This window comes from Heterodontus francisci, unplaced genomic scaffold (assembly GCF_036365525.1).
Source record: "Heterodontus francisci isolate sHetFra1 unplaced genomic scaffold, sHetFra1.hap1 HAP1_SCAFFOLD_615, whole genome shotgun sequence".
Classification (NCBI taxonomy): Eukaryota; Metazoa; Chordata; class Chondrichthyes; order Heterodontiformes; family Heterodontidae; genus Heterodontus; species Heterodontus francisci.
In genome coordinates, this window is record NW_027140176.1 from 746,142 (window position 1) to 770,546 (window position 24,405).

Sequence of the window (24,405 nt, forward strand, 5' to 3'; positions counted from 1 at the left end):
TCCCAAACCCACATTAATTTAAACCCCGAGTCTGACCCCAGTCCCAAACCCACATTAATTTAAACCCCGAGTCTGACCCCAGGCCCAACCCCACATCGATATAAACCCCGAGTCTGATCCCAGTCCCAAACCCATATCAATTTACACCCCGAGTCTGACCCCAGTCCCAAACCCTCATCAATTTAAACCCCGAGTCTGACCCCAGTCCCAAACCCTCATCAATCTAAACCCCGAGTCTGACCCCAGTCCCAATGCCACATCAATTTAAACCTGAGTCTGATCCAAGTCCCAAAACAACATCAATTTAAACCCCGAGTCTGATCCGAGTCCCAAACCCACATTAATTTAAACCCCGAGTCTGACCCCAGTCCCAAACCCACATCAATTTAAACCCCGAGTCTGATCCGAGTACCAATCCCACATCAATTTAAACCCCGAGTCTGACCTCAGTCCCAAAACCACATCAATTTAAACCCCGAGTCTGATCCGAGTCCCAAACCCACATTAATTTAAACCCCGAGTCTCACCTCAGTCCCAAACCCACATCAACTTAAACCCCGAGTCTGTTCCGAGTCCCAAACCCACATTAATTTAAACCCCGAGTCTGACCCCAGTCCCAAACCCACATCAATTTAAACCCCGAGTCTGATCCGAGTACCAATCCCACATCAATTTAAACCCCGAGTCTGACCTCAGTCCCAAACCCACATCAATTTAAACCCCGAGTCTCACCTCAGTCCCAAACCCACATCAACTTAAACCCCGAGTCTGTTCCGAGTCCCAAACCCACATTAATTTAAACCCCGAGTCTGACCCCAGTCCCAAACCCACATCAATTTAAACCCCGAGTCTGATCCGAGTACCAATCCCACATCAATTTAAACCCCGAGTCTGAACCCAGTCCCAAACCCACATCAATTTAAACCCCGAGTCTGATCCGAGTCCCAATCCCACATCAATTTAAACCCGAGTCTGATCCCAGTCCTAAACCCACATTAATTTAAACCCCGAGTCTGACCCCAGGCCCAAACCGTCATCAATTTAAACCCCGAGACTGATCCCAGTCCCAAACCCACATTAATTTAAACCCCGAGTCTGACCTCAGGCCCAAACCCACATCAAATTAAACCCCGAGTCTGACCTCAGGCCGATTCCCACATCAAATTAAACCCCAAGTCTGACCTCAGGCCCAAACCCACATTAATTTAAACCCCGAGTCTGACCTCAGGCCCAAACCCACAACAATTTAAACCCCAAGTCTGATCCCAGTCCCAAACCCACATCAATTTAAACCCCGAGACTGATCCCAGTCCCAAACCCACATTAATTTAAACCCCGAGTCTGACCTCAGGCCCAAACCCACATCAATTTAAACCCCGAGTCTGACGCCACGCACAAACCATCATCAATTTAAACCCCGAGTCTGACCTCAGGCCCAAACCCACATTAATTTAAACCCCGGGTCTGACCTCAGGCCCAAACCCACAACAATTTAAACCCCGTGTCTGATCCCAGTCCCAAACCCACATCAATTTAAACCCCGAGTCTGACCTCATTCCCAAACCCACATCAATTTAAACCCCGAGTCTGATCCCAGTCCCAAACCCTCATCAATTTAAACCCCGAGTCTGATCCCAGTCCCAAACCCTCATCAATTTAAACCCCGAGTCTGATCCCAGTCACAAACCCTCATCAATTTAAACCCCGAGTCTGACCTCATTCCCAAACCCACATCAATTTAAACCCCGAGTCTGATCCCAGTCCCAAACCCTCATCAATTTAAACCCCGAGTCTGATCCCAGTCCCAAACCCTCATCAATTTAAACCCCGAGTCTGATCCCAGTCCCAAACCCTCATCAATTTAAACCCCGAGTCTGATCCCAGTCCCAAACCCTCATCAATTTAAACCCCGAGTCTGACCTCATTCCCAAACCCACATCAATTTAAACCCCGAGTCTGATCCCAGTCCCAAACCCTCATCAATTTAAACCCCGAGTCTGATCCCAGTCCCAAACCCTCATCAATTTAAACCCCGAGTCTGATCCCAGTCCCAAACCCACATCAATTTAAACCCGATTCTGATCCCAGTCCCAAACCCTCATCAATTTAAACGCCTAGTTTGACCCCAGTCCCAAACCCACATCAATTTAAACCCCGGGTCTGACCTCAGTCCCAAACCCACATTAATTTAAACCCCGAGTCTGACCTCAGGCCCAAACCCACATTAATTTAAACCCCGAGTCTGACCTCAGTCCCAAACCCACATTAATTTAAACCCCAAGTCTGACCTCAGGCCCAAACTCTCATCAATTTAAACCCTGAGTCAGATCCCAGTCCCAAACCCACATCAATTTAAACCCGATTCTGATCCCAGTCCCAAACCCTCATCAATTTAAACCCGATTCTGATCCCAGTCCCAAACCCTCATCAATTTAAACCCCAAGTCTGACCTCAGGCCCAAACCCACATCAATTTAAACCCCAAGTCTGACCTCAGGCCCAAACCCACATCAATTTAAACCCCGAGTCTGACCTCAGGCCCAAACCCACATTAATTTAAACCCCGGGTCTGACCTCAGTCCCAAACCCACATTAATTTAAACACCGAGTCTGACCCCAGTCGCAAACCCTCATCAATTTAAACCCTGAGTCTGATCCCAGTCCCAAACCCACATTAATTTAAACCCGAGTCCGATCCCAGTCCCAAACCCACATCAATTTAAACCCCGAGTCTGACCCCAGTCCCAAACCCTCATCAATTTAAACCCCGGGTCTGACCCCAGTCCCAAACCCACATTAATTTAAACCCGAGTCCGATCCCAGTCCCAAACCCACATCAATTTAAACCCCAAGCCTGATCCCAGGCCCAAACCCACATCGATATAAACCCCGAGTCTGATCCCAGTCCCAAACCCACATTAATTTAAACCCCGAGTCTGACCACAGTCCCAAACCCACATTAATTTAAACCCCGAGTCTGACCCCAGGCCCAACCCCACATCGATATAAACCCCGAGTCTGATCCCGGTCCCAAACCCATATCAATTTACACCCCGTGTCTGACCCCAGTCCCAAACCCTCATCAATTTACACCCCGAGTCTGACCCCAGTCCCAAACCCTCATCAATTTAAACCCCGAGTCTGACCCCAGTCCCAATGCCACATCAATTTAAACCCGAGTCTGATCCCAGTCCCAAAACCACATCAATTTAAACCCCGAGTCTGATCCGAGTCCCAAACCCACATTAATTTAAATCCCGAGTCTCACCTCAGTCCCAAACCCACATCAACTTAAACCCCGAGTCTGATCCGAGTCCCAAACCCACATTAATTTAAACCCCGAGTCTGACCCCAGTCCCAAACCCACATCAATTTAAACCCCGAGTCTGATCCGAGTACCAATCCCACATTAATTTAAACCCAGAGTCTGACCTCAGTCCCAAACCCACATCAATTTAAACCCGAGTCTGATCCCAGTCCCAAACCCACATCAATTTAAACCATGAGTCGAATCCCAGTCCTAAACCCACATTAATTTAAACCCCGAGTCTGACCTCAGGCCCAAACCCACATCAATTTTAACCCCGAGTCTGACCTCAGGCCGAAACCCACATCAAATTAAACTCCAAGTCTGACCTCAGGCCCAAACCCACATTAATTTAAACCCCGAGTCTGACCTCAGGCCCAAACCCACAACAATTTAAACCCCAAGTCTGATCCCAGTCCCAAACCCTCATCAATTTAAACCCCGAGTCTGATCCCAGTCCCAAACCCTCATCAATTTAAACCCCGAATCTGACCCCAGTCCCAAACCCTCATCAATTTAAACCCCGGGTCTGACCCCAGTCCCAAACCCACATTAATTTAAACCCGAGTCCGATCCCAGGCCCAAACCCACATCGATATAAACCCCGAGTCTGATCCCAGTCCCAAACCCACATTAATTTAAACCCCGAGTCTGACCACAGTCCCAAACCCACATTAATTTAAACCCCGAGTCTGACCCCAGGCCCAACCCCACATCGATATAAACCCCGAGTCTGATCCCAGTCCCAAACCCATATCAATTTACACCCCGAGTCTGACCCCAGTCCCAAACCCTCATCAATTTAAACCCCGAGTCTGACCCCAGTCCCAATGCCACATCAATTTAAACCCGAGTCTGATCCCAGTCCCAAAACCACATCAATTTAAACCCCGAGTCTGATCCGAGTCCCAAACCCACATTAATTTAAACCCTGAGTCTCACCTCACTCCCAAACCCACATCAACTTAAACCCCGAGTCTGATCCGAGTCCCAAACCCACATTAATTTAAACCCCGAGTCTGACCCCAGTCCCAAACCCACATCAATTTAAACCCCGAGTCTGATCCGAGTACCAATCCCACATGAATTTAACCCCGAGACTGACCTCGGTCCCAAACCCACATCAATTTAAACCCCGAGTCTGATCCGAGTCCCAATCCCACATCAATTTAAACCCGAGTCTGATCCCAGTCCCAAACCCACATCAATTTAAACCATGAGTCTCATCCCAGTCCTAAACCCACATTAATTTAAACCCCGAGTCTGACCCCAGGCCCAAACCGTCATCAATTTAAACCCCGAGACAGATCCCAGTCCCAAACCCACATCAATTTAAACCCCGAGTCTGACTTCAGGCCGAAACCCACATCAAATTAAACCCCAAGTCTGACCTCAGGCCCAAACCCACATTAATTTAAACCCCGAGTCTGACCTCAGGCCCAAACCCACAACAATTTAAACCCCAAGTCTGATCCCAGTCCCAAACCCACATCAATTTAAACCCCGAGTCTGACCTCAGTCCCAAACCCACATTAATTTAAACCCCGAGTCTGACCTCAGGCCCAAACTCTCATCAACTTAAACCCCGAGTCTGACCTCAGTCCCAAACCCACATCAATTTAAACCCCGAGTCTGACCTCAGTCCCAAACCCACATCAATTTAAACCCCGAGTCTGATCCCAGTCCCAAACCATCATCAATTTAAACTCCGAGTCTGACCCCAGTCCCAAACCCACATCATTTTAAACCCCGGGTCTGACCTCAGTCCCAAACCCACATTAATTTAAACCCCGAGTCTGACCTCAGGCCCAAACCCACATCAATTTAAACCCCGAGTCTGACCTCAGTCCCAAACCCACATCAATTTAAACCCCGAGTCTGACCTCAGGCCCAAACCCTCATCGATCTAAACCCCGAGTCTGATCCCAGGCCCAAACCCACTTCGATATAAACCCCGAGTCTGATCCCAGTCCCAAATCCACATTAATTTAAACCCCGAGTCTGACCTCAGGCCCAAACCCTCATCAATTTAAACCCCGAGTCTGACCCCAGTCGCAAACCCTCATCAATTTAAACCCCGAGTCTGATCCCAGTCCCGAACCCACATTCATTTAAACCCTGAGTCCGATCCCAATCCCAAACCCACATCAATTTGAACCCCGAGTCTGACCTCAGGCCCAAACCCACATCAATTTAAACCCCGAGTCTGATCCGAGTCCCAATCCCACATCAATTTAAACCCGAGTCTGATCCCAGGCCCAAACCCACATCAATTTAGACCATGAGTCTAATCCCAGTCCTAAACTCACATTAATTTAAACCCCGAGTCTGACCCCAGGCCCAAACCGTCATCAATTTAAACCCCGAGACTGATCCCAGTCCCAAACCCACATTAATTTAAACCCCGAGTCTGACCTCAGGCCCAAACCCACATCAATTTAAACCCCGAGTCTGACCCCAGGCCCAAACCCACATCGATATGAACCCCGAGTCTGATCCGAGTCCCAATCCCACATCAATTTAAACCCCGAGTCTGATCCCAGTCCCAAACCCACATTCATTTAAACCCTGAGTCCGATCCCAGTCCCAAACCCACATCAATTTGAACCCCGAGTCTGACCTCAGGCCCAAACCCACATCAATTTAAACCCCGAGTCTGATCCGAGTCCCAATCCCACATCAATTTAAACCATGAGTCTAATCCCAGTCCTAAACTCACATTAATTTTAACCCCGATTCTGACCCCAGGCCCAAACCGTCATCAATTTAAACCCCGAGACTGATCCCAGTCCCAAACCCACATTAATTTAAACACCGAGTCTGACCTCAGGCCCAAACCCACATCAATTTAAACCCCGAGTCTGACCTCAGGCCGAAACCCACATCAAATTAAACCCCAAGTCTGACCTCAGGCCCAAACACACATTAATTTAAACCCCGAGTCTGACCTCAGGCCCAAACCCACAACAATTTAAACCCCAAGTCTGAATCCAGTCCCAAACCCACATCAATTTAAACCCCGAGTCTGACCTCAGTCCCAAGCCCACATTAATTTAAACCCCGGGTCTGATCCCAGTCCCAAACCCTCATCAATTTAGACCCCGAGTCTGATCCCAGTCCCAAACCCTCATCAATTTAAACTCCGAGTCTGATCCCAGTCCCAAACTCTCATCAATTTAAACCCCGAATCTGATCCCAGTCCCAAACCCACATCAATTTAAACCCGATTCTGACCCCAGTCCCAAACCCACATCAATTTAAACCCCGGGTCTGACTTCAGTCCCAAACGCACATTAATTTAAACCCCGGGTCTGACCTCAGGCCCAAACCCACATCAATTTAAACCCCGAGTCTGACCTCAGTCCCAAACCCACATTAATTTAAACCCCAAGTCTGACCTCAGGCCCAAACTCTCATCAATTTAAACCCCGAGTCTGACCCCAGTCCCAACCCTCATCAATTTAAACCCCGAGTCTGATCCCAGTCCCAAACCCACATCAATTTAAACCCGAGTCCGATCCCAGTCCCAAACCCTCATCAATTTAAACCCCAAGTCTGATCCCAGTCCCAAACCCACATTAATTTAAACCCCGAGTCCGATCCCAGTCCCAAACCCACATCAATTTAAACCCCAAGTCTGATCCCAGTCCCAAACCCACATTAATTTAAACCCCGAGTCTGACCCCAGGCCCAAACCCACATCGATATAAACCCCGAGTCTGATCCCAGTCCCAAACCCACATTAATTTAAACCCCGAGTCTGACCTCAGGCCTAAAACCTCATCAATTTAAACCCCGAGTCTGATCCCAGTCCCAAACCCACATCAATTTAAACCCCGAGTCTGATCCCAGTCCCAAACCCACATTCATTTAAACCCTGAGTCCGATCCCAGTCCCAAACCCACATCAATTTAAACCCCGAGTCTGACCTCAGGCCCAAACCCTCATCAATTTAAACCCCGAGTCTGACCCCAGGCCCAAACCGTCATTAATTTAAACCCCGGGTCTGACCTCAGGCCCAAACCCACATTAATTTAAACCCTGAGTCTGACCTCAGGCCCAAACTCTCATCAATTTAAACCCCGAGTCTGACCTCAGGCCCAAACCCCCATCAATTTAAACCCCGAGTCTGACCTCAGGCCCAAACTCTCATCAATTTAAACCCCGAGTCTGACCCCAGGCCCAAACCCACATCAATTTAAACCCCGAGTCTGACCCCAGGCCCAAACCCTCATCGATCTAAACCCCGAGTCTGATCCCAGGCCCAAACCCACTTCGATATAAACCCCGAGTCTGATCCCAGTCCCAAATCCACATTAATTTAAACCCCGAGTCTGACCTCAGGCCCAAACCCTCATCAATTTAAACCCCGAGACTGACCCCAGTCGCAAACCCTCATCAATTTAAACCCCGAGTCTGATCCCAGTCCCGAACCCACATTCATTTAAACCCTGAGTCCGATCCCAATCCCAAACCCACATCAATTTGAACCCCGAGTCTGACCTCAGGCCCAAACCCACATCAATTTAAACCCCGAGTCTGATCCGAGTCCCAATCCCACATCAATTTAAACCCGAGTCTGATCCCAGGCCCTACCCCACATCAATTTAGACCATGAGTCTAATCCCAGTCCTAAACTCACATTAATTTAAACCCCGAGTCTGACCCCAGGCCCAAACCGTCATCAATTTAAACCCCGAGACTGATCCCAGTCCCAAACCCACATTAATTTAAACCCCGAGTCTGACCTCAGTCCCAAACCCACATCAATTTAAACCCCGAGTCTGACCTCAGGCCCAAACCCTCATCAATTTAAACCCCGAGTCTGACCCCAGGCCCAAACTGTCATTAATTTAAACCCCGGGTCTGACCTCAGGCCCAAACCCACATTAATTTAAACCCTGAGTCTGACCTCAGGCCCAAACTCTCATCAATTTAAACCCCGAGTCTGACCTCAGGCCCAAACCCCCATCAATTTAAACCCCGAGTCTGACCTCAGGCCCAAACTCTCATCAATTTAAACCCCGAGTCTGACCCCAGGCCCAAACCCACATCAATTTAAACCCCGAGTCTGATCCCAGTCCCAAATCCACATTAATTTAAACCCCGAGTCTGACCTCAGGCCCAAACCCTCATCAATTTAAACCCCGAGTCTGACCCCAGTCGCAAACCCTCATCAATTTAAACCCCGAGTCTGATCCCAGTCCCGAACCCACATTCATTTAAACCCTGAGTCCGATCCCAATCCCAAACCCACATCAATTTGAACCCCGAGTCTGACCTCAGGCCCAAACCCACATCAATTTAAACCCCGAGTCTGATCCGAGTCCCAATCCCACATCAATTTAAACCCGAGTCTGATCCCAGGCCCAAACCCACATCAATTTAGACCATGAGTCTAATCCCAGTCCTAAACTCACATTAATTTAAACCCCGAGTCTGACCCCAGGCCCAAACCGTCATCAATTTAAACCCCGAGACTGATCCCAGTCCCAAACCCACATTAATTTAAACCCCGAGTCTGACCTCAGGCCCAAACCCACATCAATTTAAACCCCGAGTCTGACCCCAGGCCCAAACCCACATCGATATGAACCCCGAGTCTGATCCGAGTCCCAATCCCACATCAATTTAAACCCCGAGTCTGATCCCAGTCCCAAACCCACATTCATTTAAACCCTGAGTCCGATCCCAGTCCCAAACCCACATCAATTTGAACCCCGAGTCTGACCTCAGGCCCAAACCCACATCAATTTAAACCCCGAGTCTGATCCGAGTCCCAATCCCACATCAATTTAAACCATGAGTCTAATCCCAGTCCTAAACTCACATTAATTTTAACCCCGATTCTGACCCCAGGCCCAAACCGTCATCAATTTAAACCCCGAGACTGATCCCAGTCCCAAACCCACATTAATTTAAACACCGAGTCTGACCTCAGGCCCAAACCCACATCAATTTAAACCCCGAGTCTGACCTCAGGCCGAAACCCACATCAAATTAAACCCCAAGTCTGACCTCAGGCCCAAACACACATTAATTTAAACCCCGAGTCTGACCTCAGGCCCAAACCCACAACAATTTAAACCCCAAGTCTGAATCCAGTCCCAAACCCACATCAATTTAAACCCCGAGTCTGACCTCAGTCCCAAGCCCACATTAATTTAAACCCCGGGTCTGATCCCAGTCCCAAACCCTCATCAATTTAGACCCCGAGTCTGATCCCAGTCCCAAACCCTCATCAATTTAAACTCCGAGTCTGATCCCAGTCCCAAACTCTCATCAATTTAAACCCCGAATCTGATCCCAGTCCCAAACCCACATCAATTTAAACCCGATTCTGACCCCAGTCCCAAACCCACATCAATTTAAACCCCGGGTCTGACTTCAGTCCCAAACGCACATTAATTTAAACCCCGGGTCTGACCTCAGGCCCAAACCCACATCAATTTAAACCCCGAGTCTGACCTCAGTCCCAAACCCACATTAATTTAAACCCCAAGTCTGACCTCAGGCCCAAACTCTCATCAATTTAAACCCCGAGTCTGACCCCAGTCCCAACCCTCATCAATTTAAACCCCGAGTCTGATCCCAGTCCCAAACCCACATCAATTTAAACCCGAGTCCGATCCCAGTCCCAAACCCTCATCAATTTAAACCCCAAGTCTGATCCCAGTCCCAAACCCACATTAATTTAAACCCCGAGTCCGATCCCAGTCCCAAACCCACATCAATTTAAACCCCAAGTCTGATCCCAGTCCCAAACCCACATTAATTTAAACCCCGAGTCTGACCCCAGGCCCAAACCCACATCGATATAAACCCCGAGTCTGATCCCAGTCCCAAACCCACATTAATTTAAACCCCGAGTCTGACCTCAGGCCCAAAACCTCATCAATTTAAACCCCGAGTCTGATCCCAGTCCCAAACCCACATCAATTTAAACCCCGAGTCTGATCCCAGTCCCAAACCCACATTCATTTAAACCCTGAGTCCGATCCCAGTCCCAAACCCACATCAATTTAAACCCCGAGTCTGACCTCAGGCCCAAACCCTCATCAATTTAAACCCCGAGTCTGACCCCAGGCCCAAACCGTCATTAATTTAAACCCCGGGTCTGACCTCAGGCCCAAACCCACATTAATTTAAACCCTGAGTCTGACCTCAGGCCCAAACTCTCATCAATTTAAACCCCGAGTCTGACCTCAGGCCCAAACCCCCATCAATTTAAACCCCGAGTCTGACCTCAGGCCCAAACTCTCATCAATTTAAACCCCGAGTCTGACCCCAGGCCCAAACCCACATCAATTTAAACCCCGAGTCTGACCCCAGGCCCAAACCCTCATCGATCTAAACCCCGAGTCTGATCCCAGGCCCAAACCCACTTCGATATAAACCCCGAGTCTGATCCCAGTCCCAAATCCACATTAATTTAAACCCCGAGTCTGACCTCAGGCCCAAACCCTCATCAATTTAAACCCCGAGACTGACCCCAGTCGCAAACCCTCATCAATTTAAACCCCGAGTCTGATCCCAGTCCCGAACCCACATTCATTTAAACCCTGAGTCCGATCCCAATCCCAAACCCACATCAATTTGAACCCCGAGTCTGACCTCAGGCCCAAACCCACATCAATTTAAACCCCGAGTCTGATCCGAGTCCCAATCCCACATCAATTTAAACCCGAGTCTGATCCCAGGCCCTACCCCACATCAATTTAGACCATGAGTCTAATCCCAGTCCTAAACTCACATTAATTTAAACCCCGAGTCTGACCCCAGGCCCAAACCGTCATCAATTTAAACCCCGAGACTGATCCCAGTCCCAAACCCACATTAATTTAAACCCCGAGTCTGACCTCAGTCCCAAACCCACATCAATTTAAACCCCGAGTCTGACCTCAGGCCCAAACCCTCATCAATTTAAACCCCGAGTCTGACCCCAGGCCCAAACCGTCATTAATTTAAACCCCGGGTCTGACCTCAGGCCCAAACCCACATTAATTTAAACCCTGAGTCTGACCTCAGGCCCAAACTCTCATCAATTTAAACCCCGAGTCTGACCTCAGGCCCAAACCCCCATCAATTTAAACCCCGAGTCTGACCTCAGGCCCAAACTCTCATCAATTTAAACCCCGAGTCCGACCCCAGGCCCAAACCCACATCAATTTAAACCCCGAGTCTGACCCCAGGCCCAAACCCTCATCGATCTAAACCCCGAGTCTGATCCCAGGCCCAAACCCACTTCGATATAAACCCCGAGTCTGATCCCAGTCCCAAATCCACATTAATTTAAACCCCGAGTCTGACCTCAGGCCCAAACCCTCATCAATTTAAACCCCGAGACTGACCCCAGTCGCAAACCCTCATCAATTTAAACCCCGAGTCTGATCCCAGTCCCGAACCCACATTCATTTAAACCCTGAGTCCGATCCCAATCCCAAACCCACATCAATTTGAACCCCGAGTCTGACCTCAGGCCCAAACCCACATCAATTTAAACCCCGAGTCTGATCCGAGTCCCAATCCCACATCAATTTAAACCCGAGTCTGATCCCAGGCCCTACCCCACATCAATTTAGACCATGAGTCTAATCCCAGTCCTAAACTCACATTAATTTAAACCCCGAGTCTGACCCCAGGCCCAAACCGTCATCAATTTAAACCCCGAGACTGATCCCAGTCCCAAACCCACATTAATTTAAACCCCGAGTCTGACCTCAGGCCCAAACCCACATCAATTTAAACCCCGAGTCTGACCCCAGGCCCAAACCCACATCGATATAAACCCCGAGTCTGATCCGAGTCCCAATCCCACATCAATTTAAACCCCGAGTCTGATCCCAGTCCCAAACCCACATTCATTTAAACCCTGAGTCCGATCCCAGTCCCAAACCCACATCAATTTAAACCCCGAGTCTGATCCGAGTCCCAATCCCACATCAATTTAAACCATGAGTCTAATCCCAGTCCTAAACCCACATTAATTTTAACCCCGATTCTGACCCCAGGCCCAAACCGTCATCAATTTAAACCCCGAGACTGATCCCAGTCCCAAACCCACATTAATTTAAACACCGAGTCTGACCTCAGGCCCAAACCCACATCAATTTAAACCCCGAGTCTGACCTCAGGCCCAAACCCACATCAATTTAAACCCCGAGTCTGACCTCAGGCCCAAACCCACATCAATTTAAACCCCGAGTCTGACCTCAGGCCCAAACCGTCATCAATTTAAACCCCGAGTCTGACCTCAGGCCCAAACCCACATTAATTTAAACCCCGGGTCTGACCTCAGGCCCAAACCCACATTAATTTAAACCCCGAGTCTGATCCCAGTCCCAAACCCACATCAATTTAAACCCGAGTCCGATCCCAGTCACAAACCCATATCAATTTAAACCCCAAGTCTGATCCCAGTCCCAAACCCTCATTAATTTAAACCCCGATTCTGACCCCAGGCCCAAACCCACATCGATATAAACCCCGAGTCTGATCCCAGTCCCAAACCCACATCAATTTAAACCCCGAGTCTGATCGCAGGCCCAAACCCACATCAATTTAAACCCCGAGTCTGATCCCAGTCCCAAACCCTCATCAATTTAAACCCCGAGTCTGATCCCAGTCCCAAACCCTCATCAATTTAAACCCCCAGTCTGATTCCAGTCCCAAACCCTCATCAATTTAAACCCCAAGTCTGATTCCAGTCCCAAACCCTCATCAATTTAAACCCCAAGTCTGATCCCAATCCCAAACCCTCATCAATTTAAACCCCGAGTCTGATTCCAGTCCCAAACCCTCATCAATTTAACCCCTGAGTCTGATCCCAGTCCCAAACTCACATTAATTTAAACCCCGAGTCTGATCCCAGTCCCAAACCCTCATCAATTTAAACCCCGAGTCTGATCCCAGTCCCAAACCCTCATCAATTTAAACCCCCAGTCTGATTCCAGTCCCAAACCCTCATCAATTTAAACCCCAAGTCTGATTCCAGTCCCAAACCCTCATCAATTTAAACCCCGAGTCTGATCCCAGTCCCAAATCCACATTAATTTAAACCTGAGTCTGATCCCAGTCCCAAACCCTCATTAATTTATAAGCCCAGTTATCTGGGATGCCTGCCTCTATCTTACAGACTCAGTCTGACACAAGCAGTGTCTCCCTCATACACCTGACCCTTTCCCACTGATTCCAGCTTTCAGTATCCTCCTGGACTTCTCTCTCGTGTAGGGGTTTCCCACACTCGTTGGGGGCTTCCCTCTGCCCCCTCCAGTCAAACCTCTTTTTTTGCTCTTGAATAGCTTTATCAATAAAATAAAGAATATTCTGTGATCATGAATAAAACTCCCCACTTTGTCCAATGTCCCTGTGATATTTCCACTGGTTACTGGCTGCATTGTCCTGGAGATTAATATTTGGGCCCTGGAGACTTCGGGACATCGCTGGAGAATTAATAACTCCACTCTTATGTCCTGCCAGCTCTCAATCTTTTCAATGAGAATTTCCATTCCTCTCTTTAATCTACTCTAATCTCAACTTGCTGCACCTGTTCCCTCAATCCTAACCCCAATAACATGCTCAAACTTGTTGAGGAGTAGTCCTGGCTGTTGGTCAACACAAGGACCTCCAACTTGTTGAGACCAAGCGGCAACTTGGACAATTTCTCCTAACTCCATCTGGGCCATGACCCCAGGCCATTATTTCCAACACTGAGACTCGGCTCATCTCTTTGGGTGACTTTTCCCACCATTGCCTTGAACCTGAGAGTTCCCCAACTCTGATAAACCCACTTCTACCTCCTCCCTGCGATACATAAACCCTCCTGTACCACTTGTTCACTGTGCTCTGACCAATTCCCTACTCGTTTGACTTTACCTTTTGTCTCCCTGTCCAGGTCCTACCAATCTACTTCAGTGAATACTCTGACTCCTTTGTGCCACTTTAATGTTCTGAAATTTTTCAGTCCCAAGCATTGATTTTTCACAATGGATTTTTAAAATTCATTCATGGGATGTGGGCGTCACTGGCTAGGCCAGCATTTATTGCCCATCCCTAATTGCTCTTGAGAAGGTGGTGGTGAGCTGCCTTCTTGAACCGCTGCAGTCCATGTGAGTTGGGTACACCCACAGTGCTGTTAGGAAGGGAGTTCCAGGATTTTGACCCAGTGACAGTGAAGGAACGGCGATGTAGTTCCAAGTCAGGATGGTGTGTGACTTGGAGGGGAACCTGTAGGTGGAGGTGTTCCCGTGCATTTGCTGCTCTTGTCCTTCTAGTTGATAGAGATCCCGGGTTTGGAAGGTGCTGTCTAAGGAGCCTTGGTGTGTTGCTGCAGTGCACCTTTTAGATGGTATACACTGCTGCCACTGTGCATCGGTGGTAGAGGGACTGAATGCTTGCAGATGGGGTGCCAATCAAGAGGGCTGCTTTGTCATGTATGGTGTTGAGCTTCTTGAGTGTTGTTGGAGCTGCACCCATCCAGGCAACTGGAGAGTATTCCCTCATACTCCTGACTTGTGCCTTGTAGATGATGGACAGGCTTTGGGGAGTCAGGAGGTGAGTTATTCACCGCAGGATTCCTAGGCTCTGACCTGCTCTTGTAGCCACGGTATTTATACGGTTCAGTTTCTGGTCACTGGTAGTCCCTAGGATGTTGATAGTGGGGGATTCAGCGATCGTAATGCCATTGAATGTCAATGGGAGGTGGTTAGATTCTCTCTTGTTGGAGATGGTCATTACCTAGCACTTGTGTGGGATGAATGTTACTTGCCACTTATCTGCCCAAAGCTGAATATTGTCCAGGTCTTGCTGCATTTCTACATGGACTGCTTCAGTATCTGAGGAGTTGCGAATGGTACTAACATTGTGCAAACATCAGCGAACATCCCCACTTCTGACCTTATGATTGAAGGAAGGTCATTGATGAAGCAGCTGAAGATGGTTGGGCCTAGGACACTACCCTTAGGAACAACTTCAGTGTTGTCCTGGCGCTCAGATGATTGACCTCCAACAACCGCAACCATCTTCCTTTGCGCTAGGTATAACTCCAACCAGCGGAGAGTTTTCCCCCCTGATTCCCATTGACCTCAGTTTTGCTAGGACTCCTTGATGCCATACTCAGTCAAATGTTGCCTTGATGTCAAGGGTAGTCACTTTCACCTCACCTCTTGAGTTCAGCTCATTTGTCCATGTTTGAACCAAGGCTGTAATGAGGTCAGGAGCTGAGTGGCCCAGGCAGAACCTAAACTGAACATCACTGAGCAGGTTATTGCTTAGCAAGTGCCACTTGATGGCACTGTTGATGACACCTTCCATCACTTTACTGATGATTGAGAGTAGTTTGATGGGGCTGTAATTGGCTGGGTTGGACTTGTCCTGCTTTTTGTGTACAGGACATACCTGGGCAATTTTCCACATTGCTGGGTCTATGCCAATGTTGTAGCTGTACTGGAACAGCTTGGCTAGGGGCGTGGCATGTTCCAGAGCACAAGTCTTCAGTACTATTGCTGGAATATTTTCAGAACCCATTGCCTTTGCAGTATCCAGTGCCTTCAGTCGTTTCTTGATATCACACGGAGTGAATCGAATTGGCTGAAGTCTGGCATCTGTGATGCTGGGGACTTCAGGAGGAGGCCGAGATGGATCATCAACTCGGCACTTCTGGCTGAAGATTGTTGCAAATGCTTCAGCCTTATCTTTCACACTGATGTGCTGGGCTCCCCCATCATTGAGGATGGGGATATTTGTGGAGCCACCGCCTCCAGTTAGTTGTTTAATTGTCCACCACCATTCACGGCTGGATGTGGCAGGTCTGTAGAGCTTAGATCTGATCCGTTGGTTTTGGCATCGCTTAGCTCTGTCTATCGCATGCTGCTTATGCAGTTTGGCACACAGATAGTCCTGTGTTGTAGCTTCACCAGGTTGACACCTCATTTTGAGGTATTCCTGGTGCTACTCCTGGCATGCCCTCCTGCACTCTTCATTGAACCAGGGTTGGTCTCCTGACTTGATGGTAAGGTAGAGTGGGGGATATGCTGGGCCATGGCGTTGCAGGTTGTGGTTGAGTACAATTCGGCTGCTTCTGATGACCCACAGCGCATCACAGATGCCCAGTTTTGCATTGCTTGATCTGTTCGAAATCTATCCCATTTAGCACACTGGTAGTGCCAGTGTCCTCAATGTGAAGGCGGGACTTCATCTCCACAAGGACTTTGCAGTGGTCACTTCTACCAATACTGTCATGGACAGATGCATCTGCTGCAGGAAGATTGGTGAGGGCGAGGTCAAGTATGTTTTTTCCTCTTGTTGGTTCCCTCACCACCTGCCACAGACACAGTCTAGCAGCCATGTCCTTTAGGACTCGGCCAGCTCCGTCAGTAGTGGTGCGACCGAGCCACTCTTGGTGATCGACAGTGAAGTCTCCAACCCAGAGTACATTTTGTGCCCTTGCCACCCTCAGTGCTTCCTCCAAGTGGTATTCAATATGGAAAAGTACTGAGGGAGGGCGGTAGGTGGTAATCAGCAGGAGGTTTCCTTGCCCATGTTTGACCTGATGCCATCAGACTTCATGGGGTCAGGAGTCGATGTTGAGGGCTCCTTGGGCAACTCCCTCCCTACTGTATACCACTGTACTGCCACTTCTGCTGGATCTGTCCTGCCGGTGGGACAGGACATACCTGGGGATGGTGATGGCAGTGTCTGGGACATTGTAAGGTATAATTCCGTGAGTATGACTATGTCAGGCTGTTGCTTGACGAGTCTGTGGGACAGCTCTCCCAACTTTGGCACAAGCTCCCAGATGTTAGTAAGGAGGACTTTGCAGGGTTGACAGGGCTGGGTTTGCAGTTGTTGTTTCCGGTGCCTAGGTCGATGCCGGGTGGTCCATCCGGTTTCATTCTTTTTTATAGACTTTGTAGCGGTTAGATACAACTGAGTGGCTTGCTAGGCCATTTCAGGGGGCATGTAAGAGTCAACCACGTTGTTGTGTGTCTGCAGTCACATGTAGGCCAGACCAGGTGAGGACAGCAGATTTCCTTCCCTAAAGGACATTAGTGAACCAGATGGGATGTTACAGTTTCTCAGAGCCTGCATCCTGTCTTTGAACAGCAACCCAGTCAATCCCCTCCACCATCAGCCTCTTCTGTCTGGCTGTATTTATCCTCATCTTGAACAATTTCTCTGAACTCCACTCACTTCCCCCAGATTAAATGTGTCACCATGGAAACCTATCCATACTTACCTTTCTGTAGGATATGTTCAGCCCTGTTGCAGTCCTACCCAAACCCCCTCCCTGCACTCTGCTTTCCTTATATGGAAACTGTTTGTGCTACTTCTTGCTCTTGCTCCAATCTCCAGAGTTTAATTAACTAATTTTAATTTTCACCTATCCCTCATCTTCACTTGGTCCCTCCCTTCCCTTCCTGGATTATTCCCTGTCTCCGGTGAAGGGCTTTTCACTGACATCTATTGCAAGCCCACCAACTCCCATAACTTCCAGAAGTTTGCATCTCCTCATCCAACATCCTGTAAAGACTTCATTCCTTTCTATCAGTTTCTCCAGCTCATCGGCTCTGATCACTCTCACTTTCTACACCAGTGCATCTCAAATGTTCTCTTTTTCTTCCTCCTCAAAAGATTCCCCCCATTCTGGTTAGCAGATTCCTACACCTGTATTTCCTGACCCTTTCCCCTTCCTCTCACAACTGTAATCACGTCCCCTGGTCCTCATCTTCCACCCCACCATTACAGGCAGAGTCAGGAGAATTTATAATGGGGAATAGAGAAATGGCAGAGAAGCTTATTGATTACTTTGTGTCTCTCTTCATTGAGGAAGATACAAGAAATCTCCCAGTGTTAGAGATCCAGGGGATTAGGGGGAATGAGGAATTGAGGAAATTAGTATTAGTAAGAAGGTTGTATTGGAGAAATTAATGGGGATGAAGGTTGCTAAGTCCCCAGGACCTGATATTCTACATTCCAGAATGTTGAAAGAGGTAGCTATGGAGATAGTGGATGCATTGGTGATCATCTTCCAAAATTCTATTGATTCTGGAGCAGTTCCTGCAGATTCGAAAGTCGCAAATGTCACCCCACTATTTAAGAAGGGAGGGAGAGAGAAAACAAGTTTGCAACTGAACTGTGCTTTCAGTTAGAGGTACATCATTGAATTTGCTCTCAAATGTGCCTCTACTCATAATGAAGTAATCTGCAGCCATATTGATGTGCATGTTAATGTACTATTGATTTATCAACACCTCTGTCCAAAAGTCTCTGTCATTTGAGTGATTACTAGTGGCATTAATGGTGTACAATCCTAGCTCCTCCTGCTTAGACAGTCTGGATTCACTTCTGAAGTCCACCCTTGTGACGTCACAGTTTTCCATTACCACTAGAATGAGTTCCCTTTCCTGCTTTGGCCTTTGCTCAGCAAGCAGTTTCAATGTGGTCTTTCTGTTGGCATTTAAAGCACTTGGCATGTTCGTGCCATGTGACAGTGGACAGAAGCTGCACAACTCACTGGCATAGGACAAAGTTCCCGAGCATTCTTTGATGCCATCTCCATTAAAAGAGCAATCTCACACGCGAGCTCAAACGTAAGATTTTGTGTGTTTAGTAATTTCTAATGGATTGTTTCATCCACCAATCCACACACAAATCTGTTTCGTAATGCATAGTCTAAGAATGTGCCAAAATTACAACGTGGTAATAAATTCTTCAGTGCTCCTCACCATCTGTGTCACACTTTTCTGATTTCTGGTTCCAAATCTGGGCACTGACAGAGTGGCAGTGAAGGGAGCAGGAATGCTGTCAGCCTGAGAGATGGTGCCTTTAGGCCCTGGAAGCCCCATTAAATAGTAGTATCCAGTTCGATGAAGGCAGCATTGCAGCACTCAGACCTTTGATGGAAGCTGTTTCTGCTGAAATGGAAGCCTAGACATAGACCATCAGACCCTCCATCATCTGCATTATGGTGAGTCCACACCTGTGCTAATGGAGGTGACCCCCCACCCCCGTTCCATGATAAAGAGGATGGGCTCCAAGCTCTGCACAAACTCTGGGCCAAGTTGGTGCTGGACTCCAACATGCTCCTTGACACTGAGCCAGGCTTTCTGGCAGGTCTTCCAGTGCATCAAGCATTTGGTTATGTATATCCCTCGGCCTTCTTCTGTAACCTGGCCCATCAAATTCCTCAGCAGAACTAGTGCGAGACCTCCGTCCCCAGCGAGCTGGCACCTGTGTTATCCTTTCCCCCTTCTCTGGCTTCTGCATACCTGCGCCCGGCGTCTCACCACATGCAGATCTATCCTCTATCCTTACCTCTAAAATACGCCCAGGGTCAGTCTCTGAGCTGGTGTCTGTGAGTGCAAGATAAAGTGACAGGGTGTCTTTGTCTTCACTTTCTTCCTCTTCTGACTGCGTAGGTTGCAGTTCTTGCATATCTGAAACCTCAATTGTAGTAGTGCCCAAGTCAGACAAATGCATAAGGCCCCCAGGGACTACAAAGTCACAGTCAACCAGGCAGTGGATCCACTACCAACCTCTCAAGATCCTTATGCAGACTTAGTGGGATCCAAACTATATACTAAACTCAACTTGTCCCATGCTTATGAACAGCAATGTAGATTCCGAGAGTCAGCAGTATCTCACAATATACACACACATGGGCTTATAGTCCTACAGGAAGCTGCCCGATGATGTGATATCTTCTCCAGAAATCTTCCAAGCTACAATGGATGAGATTTTGCAAGGAGTGCCACATTGCTTGTGTAATCAGGTAATGTGTTGTTCACGACCGCAACAGGGGAAGAGAATTTGGAAGTGTTGGATGAAGTGTTTAAAAGGTGAAATGTGAAATTGAAAAGGAGCAATCGGAGGTGGTGTACCTTAGCCTGAAAATCAAAGAAAAAGAACTACAGCCAGTGAAAGAGAAGATAGAGGCTATAGTTAATGTCCCAAAGCCAAAAGATGCGCCTGAGCTTAGATCTTTGAGAGACATACTTGTGATTCCTGCCTGACCTTGTAATAGTTTTAGTTCCACTACATGAGTTGTTGAAGAAAGATATGAAATGGGAATGGTCTAAAGCACAACAAGATGCTACTGATACATGTAAGAGAAATCTGACCAGTGATGCACTACTCGTTAATGATGACACAAGTCATGCCCTGAAACTAGCCTGTGATGCTTCAAGCTATGGAGTTGGAGCAGTGATCAGCCAGGTCAAGGATGATGGTCAAGAGAAGCCCATAGCATTTGCGCCATGTACCCTGACCAATAGTGAATGCAACTATGCGCAGATTGAAAAGGAAGTGCTTGGAATCATCTGTGGACCCAGAATGTTTCAGCAGTTTTGTCTGGCAGAAACTTCACTCTAGTAACAGATTAGATACCCCTAACAGCTATTCTGGGACCAAAGTCTGTAATATTGACAATGGTAGCCTCAAGATGCAGGATGGGCTGTACTTCTTTCACAGTATGAATACAACATCAAATAGAATCATAGAGATATACAGCACTGAAACAGACCCTTCAGCCCACAAAATCTGTGCCAACCATGAACCACCCATTTATACTAATCCTACATTAATCCCATATTCCCTACCACATCCCCACCTCCCTCAATTCTCCTACCACCTACCTACACTAGGAGCAATTTACAATGGCCAATTTACCTGTCAACCTGCAAGTCTGTGGCTGTGGGAGGAAACCAGAACACCCAGCAGAAACCCACGTGGTCACAGGGAGAACTTGCAAACTCCATACAGGCAGTACCCAGAACGGAACCTGGGTCGGTGGAGCTGTGAGGCTGCTGTGCTAACCACTGCATCACTCTGCCACCCAAATAACACAGAATGCTACAGCTGATGCACTGTCAGTTTTGATGGTGCAATCTTCACAATAGGAATAGTAGATGCTGATTTTCCAATCACTGCAACTGAAATTGCAGCTGAAACCCAGAAAGACTCAGTGTTGAAAAGAGCCGAGGAATAGACATTGAATGAATGGACAGAATTTGACCAGTGTACAGATGAGGAACGGAAACTGTTCCACAATCATTGTGATGAGTGGTCATGTGAACAGGGCTGCATTAAGTGGGGTCATAGACCGGTGGCACCTAGTTCATTGAGAGATAGGATTCTGGCAGAACTCCATATTGAACACACAGGAGGAGGCAGTATGAAATCCATAGCTAGAGGTTTTCTTTATTAGCCTGATCTAGACAGTAACTTTGAATCATTGGTTATCGAATGTACTATAGCCAAAGCTGTAGAAACAAAGCCGCCAAAAAACCCTTTTGCAATTGTGGCCATGTCTAACTCGGCCATTTCAAAGAGTTCATGTACACTCCTGTGAGAAGGAATATCACAATCTCTTGGCACGTATTGACAACCACTCACTCTCCCCCTGTTACTGGGGAACTGGAGGAGGTGGTTCCACAAATATCCCCATTCTCAATGATGGCGGAGCCCAGCACATCAGTGCGAAAGATAAGGCTGAAGCATTTGCAACAATCTACAGCCAGAAGTGCCGAGTTGATGATCCATCTCGGCCTCCTCCTGAAGACCCCAGGATCACAGATAACCAGACTTCAGCCAATTCGATTCACTCCATGTGAGATCAAGAAATGACTGAAGGCATTGGATACTGCAAAGGCTATGGGCCCTGACAATATTCCGGCAATAGTACTGAAGACCTGTGCTCCAGAACTTGCCGCGCCCCTAGCCAAGCTGTTCCAGTACCGCTACAACACTGGCATCTACGCTGCAATGTGGAAAATTGTCCAGGTATGTCCTGTACACAGAAAGCAGGACAAGTCCAACCCGGCCAATTACCGCCCCATCAGCCTCCTCTCAATCATCAGTAAAGTGATGGAAGGTGTCATCAACAGTGCCATCAAGCAGCACTTGCTTAGCAATAACCTGCTCAGTGATGCTCAGTTTGGGTTCCAACAGGGCAACTCAGCTCCTGACCTCATTGCAGCCTTGGTTCAAACATGGACAAAAGAGCTAAACTCAAGAGGTGAAGTGAGAGTGACTGCCCTTGACATCAAGGCAGCATTTGACCAAGTATGGCATCCAGGAGCCCTAGCAAAACTGAGGTCAATGGGAATCAGGGGGGAAACTCTCCACTGGTTGGAGTCATACCTAACGCAAAGAAAGATGGTTGTGGTTGTAGAAGGTCAATCATCTGAGCTCCAGGACATCACTGCAGGAATTCCTCAGTGTAGTGTCCAAGGCCCAACCATCTTCAACTGCTTCATCACTGACCTTCCTTCAATGAAAAGGTCAGAAGTGTTCACCAATGACTGCACAATGTTCAGCACCATTCGTGACTCCTCAGATACTGAAGCAGTCCATGTAGAAATGCAGTAAGACTTGGACAATATCCAGGCTTGAGCTGATAAATGGCAAGTAACATTCGCTCAACACAAGTGCCAGGCAATGACCATCTCCAACAAGAGAGAATCTAACCATCTCCCCTTGACATTCAATGGCATTGCCATTGTTGAATCCCCCACTATCAACATCCTGGGAGTCTCCATTGATCAGAAACTAAACTGGAGTAGCCATATAAATATCATGGCTACAAGAGCAGTTCAGAGGCTAGGAATTCTGTGGTGAGTAACTCACCTCCTGACTCCCCAAAGCCTGTCCACCATCGACAAGGCACAAGTCAGGAGTGTGATGGAATACTCTCCACTTGCCTGGATGGGTGCAGCTCCAACAACACTCAAGAAGCTCAACACCATCCAGGACAAAGCAACCCGCTTGATTGGCACCCCATCTACAAACATTCACTCCCTCCACCACCGACACACAGTGGCAGCAGTGTGTACCATCTACAAGATGCACTGCAGCAATGCACCAAGGCTCCTTAGACAGCACCTTCCAAACCCGCGACCTCTACCAACTAGAAGGACAAGGGTAGCAAATACATGGGAACGCCACCACAGCAAGTTCCCCTCCAAGTCACACACCATCCTGACTTGGAACTATATCGTCGTTCCTTCGCTGTCGCTGGGTCAAAATCCTGGAACTCACTTCCTAACAGCACTGTGGGTGTATCTACCTCACATGGACTGCAGCGGTTCAAGAAGGCAGCTCACCACCACCTTCTCAAGGGCAATTAGGGATGGGCAATAAATGCTGGTCTGGCCAGTGACGCCCACATCCCATGAATGAATAAAAAAAAGACTCCCTCCCTAACTCTCCCCTGTTAATGTGACTCCCTCCCCTCACTTTCCCCCTATTACTGTCACTCCCTCCCTCACTCTCCTCCTGTTAGTTTCACTCGCTCCCCTCGTTCTCCTCCTGTTAGTGTCACTTCCTCCCCTCACTCACCTGCTCGGTGAGTTTCTCTGTGATGCCCCTTTGTGATGGTCACTATATTAAAGGTGGTTTATAACTCTAACTTGTTGTGGTATAACTGCAGTCTGACCAGAGACGGTTTAACAGTTCCCAGTGGGAGTGGGACCAATGTCAGTGTGTTGACTGTGAGGGGAGAGCCCAGGATCCCCGTGTCTCCTCTATTCACACTGGTGCTGGTCTATTGAGTTTCTGTTTCACAGTCTGTATCTCAACCTGTATGAGTCTCAGCTTCCTGGTAACTGGTGACAGGCAGGCTGCTAGTCCCTTTCATTGGGTTACTTTTCACAGACTAACCAATCATCACCCTCTGGTTCTCCGATTACATTTCAGGAAATTATCGATTTGCGAGTAAAACAGTAAACTGGCATCTCGGTAGGTTTGTTGCTGATTTTGAGTATTTCAGTTTACAAACAGTAGTTCTGTCTCTCTCTGTGTTTTATTCCCAGTGACTGATGGAATAGGGACAGTGGATTCCCAGAATGTTGCTGATCCTTTTCTCCATCTCCCTGTGTTTTTCCTGGGTCTGTCCCGGTAAGTACAGAATTCAGTTTCCCATTCTCACTCTCTCTCTCTCTGTCTCTCTATGGGGTTAATGTTAAACTTTGGGTGAGGGTTTGAAATGGGTGATGTTTGATCAGTCTCCTGTTCTACACCCAGTCTGATATTTTACACCATTGAAGACAGTACAGTGTGGAAGACTCTGATGGGATTTGTCTCCAGGTCTCCTGACAGTAG

The 24,405-nt window shown here is 48.0% G+C and overlaps 1 protein-coding gene across 1 annotated transcript in view; it reads right to left on the reverse strand.

The window, feature by feature from the left end:
- LOC137359015 (zinc finger protein 235-like) overlaps window positions 1-23,705 on the reverse strand; it is a 165,265-nt gene extending 141,560 nt beyond the window's left edge. The window contains exon 1 of the mRNA XM_068025153.1: window positions 23,644-23,705. The gene's annotated coding sequence lies outside the window, so the exon portion shown is untranslated. The remainder of the gene's footprint in view (window positions 1-23,643) is intronic.
- Window positions 23,706-24,405: the final 700 nt, after the last annotated feature.